The sequence below is a fragment of the Montipora capricornis genome, unplaced genomic scaffold, assembly GCF_036669925.1.
Source record: "Montipora capricornis isolate CH-2021 unplaced genomic scaffold, ASM3666992v2 scaffold_362, whole genome shotgun sequence".
Taxonomy (NCBI): Eukaryota; Metazoa; Cnidaria; class Anthozoa; order Scleractinia; family Acroporidae; genus Montipora; species Montipora capricornis.
This window is the reverse complement of record NW_027180095.1, coordinates 32,501-38,310: the sequence shown is the minus strand read 5'-3', so window position 1 is coordinate 38,310 and position 5,810 is coordinate 32,501. Positions and strand designations below refer to the sequence as shown.

The window sequence follows — 5,810 nt, the reverse complement described above, 5'->3', positions numbered from 1 at the left end:
TATGATATGATATGAGGGGATTTTTGCACGCGCGAGGCTTCAAACAGCTTCAGTACTTACGGAGTTCGATGAAAATCCGGATTTATAACATGCGGTGGGGCAACCAAAGCGATGGGAGCTGTGTCTAAGGTTTCAGTGTGGAACTTTTAATATCGTTTGCCGATTTAGAAACTCGAACATGACCCCAGGCAGGTATTTGGGGACGAGTCTGGGATTTGTTTTGCTCTGCCCAACTATGGGTACATCTGCGTAGGTTTGCGCTCACCGTATGGAGGCTCAGTGAACCGTTGACCAGCCGTGTCAAAATTGGTTGTTAGCGAGCCTCGAAGGAGTTTGAAAATTTGAATATTTTTCGCAGTTTCTCAGCAATGGATACCTGCTGGACCTTGAAACTTGGTCAAGGGGAAGTAAATTTATCCGTGTAGCCATCGCCGGAGTTTGAGCATGACTGATGCCGGAGAAGTGTGAATTTTTTCGGCGAGATCTGAGGTAAGTTAGAAATGAGTTGCCAGCCCTTCCTTTATTTAGGGAAGAGTGACGACTCGGGAATTTGAGAAGTCGCTTGAATCGCATTCAATCAGGCAAAAAACCACACAAAAAGCAAGAAATTCACCATGACAATAAAGTACGGCTTTTTATTGAGAACTTTTGCGAGTAAATATCTTTTTCAGTCTGTTATCAAGATTCCCATACAAATCCTTATAGTTGTTTACCTTCCGACTCTGGGCCGCCTGTGGGGAAGCTAAAAAAAATTTTTTTTTCGCTTTCCCTAAACTTATTAACAGTTCTTTCGAGAATTTTGATCGCGAAGAAGTCATCACTCGATCTCAAAGTAATAAATCAGCGAAGCATCTAAATGAAGAGAAAGCACATGGCTTCAAGCTACCAGATGCTGAGCTACTATCCAAATGTATCAGCAAATCAGCTAGAAGTAGCTCATGCCGAAATCCAAAATCAAAGCTCCAGCTTTTTCAAGACAGCTCCTGCAGAGACGTCCTTGCTGAATTACTTTATTTCAAATGTTCATTTTGTCATACTATCACTGCTCTGCAAACAAGTAGGAAGCTTGTTGGCAAGAGTGGTGGAGCCTATGAAGTGAACAGGAGGTATATGTTGTCTTCTTACCAGTGGGGTCGTGCTGGCCTGGCAAAGTTCTGTGCCAGTATGGAACTTCCACCTCCAGTTACCAAGAAGGCATACAACCAAAATATGAAACAAATAGAAAGGATAGCCATCAATAATGCTGAGAAACTGATGTGCAAAGCAGCAGAAAGGCTTAGCCAGTTAGCCTCCAATGAGGGTGAAGAAAGCATGGTTGATATTGACGGCCATTCAATTGCTAAAGTTGCTGTTTCCATAAAGATGGAACTTGGCAGAAAAGGGGCAGCTCTAAGATTGGTGTGGTATTTGCCATGTCAGTAAAGATGTTTACAGGGGCAAACCCAGAACCGGAATGAAAGTGTCAATGGGCAGCTGTGGTCAAGATTCCCCAAGAGCCAATACTGCGGAAAGCGGCGTGTAGTGATAGCGGTTAGTGAAACTGTAGGGGTTTTCAACACAGGAGCTTCAAGCAAGGCAGTTCTGATGAAGTCTTGTAAAATTTCTCTTGGAAGGAATATGCTGAAAGCCTTGAGAAGGGAGTAGCTGGACAGAATTGCCTCTGAAGCTCACAAGATCAGCTCCAAGTATCTAAAGCGGAGGCAGATAATAAGGTCAAGCAGGATGTCAAGGGCTGACAAGCTGGCTTTTCAGACTGGAGCATTTGGCATAAGTTCCAAACCAGAGACAGATGAGAAGAAACAAAAGAAAAAGACCCTCAGAAAGAGTCACCAACAGCCACTTTGCCTGCGGAGACTGCCACAAATGAAATTAATGTTGTGTTTGTGGTCCCAGATGTTGAGTTTGTTGCTACAGAAAGAACTGAGCAAAATTGACTTATTGAAATCAGTCTGGTAACAACTTTGGTGGAGAAAACATTCACACATCAAATATGGACATACTGGACTACTTGTATCCATTTAGATTATGCTTGGTGTTTTCTTTATGAGCATGTAGTGTTACATTACTGTGTTTACAACTTTATCTTGCATTTTCCCAGATTTACAGTTATTTCCTTTCTTAGGACTGAAACAGGCACAGTTGGCTTGCTTTTTAACTATATTAGCTGAAATTTTCTGTCCTTATTTCTGAAGTGATGGTCTATGCAATGAATTACGGATTTCTCAATTAGTCGCAAACTGTCACTGTTGCCATGGAAACATGGATACTATACCTTTTGTGCTGCGAATGTCGAAGAAACAAAAAATCAGTAATTCATTGCAGAGAACATTACATTACGAATGTGTACAGCAATTTTTAAGTCAATTGAGTTAAAAGTCTTCAAGAAATCAGTGTTTTAAAATAAGAGCTCATGATTTGTTTACAAGGGTTGCTATGGTGATAGTTGGTTGCCAGGACATCAAAAGTACCTAAATTAATACTGCTGTTGACATTGCATGCATCTGCCAAGTTTTATTATGTTTGGCCAATTTGAAAATAAATTATCAGTTTTTATCTGATTCCACTGATTTAGGGTTAACTGCCTCCTTAAGTCATCGAGAGTCAACCACCTTGACAATGTTCAAACAGTATCAACGGTTTGTCAGCAAAAGACACTTCACATGATTTATTACTCCTTTATTATTAACGGAAGCTTTTTTCAGATCATTGAAATATACCGCATGATGCTTTTTCGCTCGAAAAACGTAATTAAACTGATACAAAGTAACTTCTACTATGCTTTCAAGTGAAACTCGGAAACAGCTGTATCCGTGACAAATGTGACTCACACTTGTCAACACTCCCACCTAAGCATTGGCATGGCGGCTGTATTTAAACTCCTCTGCAAGTTTTCAATGAAAAATAGAGGCTGTTTTAACAATGATTAATCTCGAGCCGTAAAAAATCGAGAAAAAATCGTTGAGTGGGTTGCAAGTTATTGTGAAATTTGTTGAAATTGAACCACGTCATTTGCAAAAATACCTATAATAGCAGCACCTTAATGCGTACAGGAAAAAGCTTGATATTCTTTGTCTCCAAGCATGAACTCTTCGTACACGTTTACGGTTTTTTTTATTCTTTATAGCCAATTATCAGAGGTTTTTAGTCAAACGTCATGAAATATCGGTCTCCTGAACGCTTTCGTAGGTTTGGTTTCTACTTTACGAACATCAAGGTAGCTGTTGGAGGAACATGTTTCCATGCACGATTTCGGAGACAAGAAAAATTTTAAAACCTCCTAGCCGTCTGCCAAGAAATAGTTATACGACGGCCAAGGGAACAACTTTCTGTCTTTTAATTAGCTAATGTAGCTATTGTGACTATTTTCTGATGTATTTTGCGACTACTGAAAAAGAGCGAACGAGCCGAGGAACTGGTGACGAGGCGACAGCTTCGCTCAGGCCCAGTTTCCGCTCATTTCCTCGCTCGAGTTGCTTACTGAGATTGATTGCAGGCTCAAATGTAATAACAACCATCTCTAGCACGTTAGACTACAGCCGAGAGTTCTTTGACTAATAAAAGGTGAGAAGGGGGAGAAATAAGGAGAAATTACGCAATGCTTAATATTTCGCAGTCAAAAAAGGGCTAAAGACCCCACACTAGAAGAAAGGAAGCCAGTAACAGCTTAAACCTAAAAATCATTTGTTCGTTGCATCTTTCCTTTTTGCACTGTTCTTAAAAATCGTAGGGATCAAGCAATGGCGGTCAATTGCTTCAAGGGGGAGAATTTTTAAATTCAATAACGTATCGCGACAAAACTTTAAATCGATGGGCTATACACAAACTCTGTTCGATTTGAGATTGAGTTTACTGTAATCGTTTGTCTGTTTAGAATACCAAGATAGATAGATAGATAGATTATTAAAAATAAATTCATGGGCAGCCAGAGGCTGAATTGCGTATTTACAAATAAAACTAAACTAAAAATAGAATAAATTACAATACATCAATGTTAAAAATATTAAAAAATTCATGCATATAATATATAAAAGCATTCAAACCAAATCATTTAATTGTACTTTAGGCACGATGACAAAATAAAAGTGTTCTTAAAACGGTCCGTGTTCCACTTTGGAAGTGCTTAGTAAATATTTCTTTCTTAGTAAATATGGAGCCTTATTGGCTTCAGCTAATAACTTGTTAAGTTTGTTATCCTTCTTGCCGAGGGCAGCTTTAAAAGCCTTGTCACATATGTCCTCGCAATATGAAATAATGGTTGGAATGCCAGCTTCATTAAGTGCCTCGTCATAAGACAAACTGGGGCAAATGATTGACAATGCCCTTTTTTGGACCCGCTCCAGCTCACACTGTAAATACTTGGGCAGAGCATAAAAGAAAACAGGCGCTGTATAAAGTAGGATTGATCTTACACATGTGGTATAAAAGAGGATTAAGTCCCTACATGGAAGCTTTGCCTGTTTAAGCTGAACTAGGAAATACAAACTTTTAGACGCCTTCTTACAGTTTCGTTAATGTGCTCATTCCATGATAAATCGCTTGTAATTATTACACCCACTAGCAGCGTTGTGCTTCTAACTATCAAGCTGGTTATCATTTACAAGAATAGGATGGAACTCAGACTGCTTTATAGTGAAGGAGATTCTAAGTTCTTTACACTTTTCGCTGTTCAGTTGAACCCTATTATCTAAGGACCACTGGGATACACAGTCTGCTATATATTGAAAAAATAACAATTTTGGCCCTAAAGCCTCGGAGTCATGTTAGAATTTTGATATATCGAACGTGGGCTATTGGTTCATGCATCAGCTTGCGTGTATCGAAGATACGAAGGACGCGGGCACGAAGGAAGTGTTCGAGTTCAGTGCTCAATCACAAAGGCATCAAAAGGGGAAAAATGCAAGTTGAGATCTGGGATTGGGAGATAAAGGGCCTGTTTGCATGAAGGTGGGGGACCCCAGGTAAGTTAGGTAACATGTGGTGGATTACCCCACCCAACATGTAAACAGGCCCTAATATTAGAGTTAGGTGTAAGTTAGCTTTGTTTGTTTCGATTTATTATAGTATGACGAAACGACTAGGTACTAAGATCACAGCACTTATACGTCTAAATCTATAACTTGTGTTCTATCCAAAGTACGATTTTAACTGAGCTATTTAATAAGAGAAAACAGCCAACGATTTGAGGCGCCCTCTTGGTTCGGTAGGCAAGCGTGAAATTAAAGTGTGATGGACGTGCACAGCTTAGATGTTTTCTCATACAACCATTTAATTCGCTGAAGCAACGCCCGGTGAACATTAGGCTTAAAGCTGAACGTTATTGATCATTAGTTGCTTCTCTGTAGAGTTCGATCTAGAGTCTCGTCGGATCCGTGAGATCAACTGATAAAATCATGGCGGTCAATTATTTCAGTGTGTTGTTTAGCATTGTGGTGCTGACGATCATTTCGCAAAGGGGTAAGTTGTAGATTCGATAATATATAGTGACAATTTCATAGATGAACCAAAAGCACAAGCTGAGATCTCTTGGGTCGAGATGATTTAATGTCAGCCTTGTCTGTTTCGTATAGAATGCCAAGTAGATGGGCTATTAGGTTTGCATTGCACAAAATACAGCGGAGAATGTAACAAAGACTGAATTACCAATAACCAATACTGGTCGAATTGGAACAAAATTTGGATTTGGTTGGATTATAAGGACGGGGGAAACCAGAGCAAAGCAGAGAACCCACAACAAAACTCGACCGACAAATGTCGTCGATGCTGCGGGATTTGATCCCCGGAGTGGGGGGGGGGGGGGATACTCCCTTGTA

At 40.0% G+C, this 5,810-nt stretch overlaps 1 pseudogene; it reads left to right on the top strand.

Moving 5' to 3' along the window:
- Positions 1 to 705: 705 nt before the first annotated feature.
- LOC138035376 (uncharacterized) lies at positions 706 to 1,984 on the top strand (annotated as a pseudogene).
- The last annotated feature ends 3,826 nt before the right edge of the window (positions 1,985 to 5,810 follow it).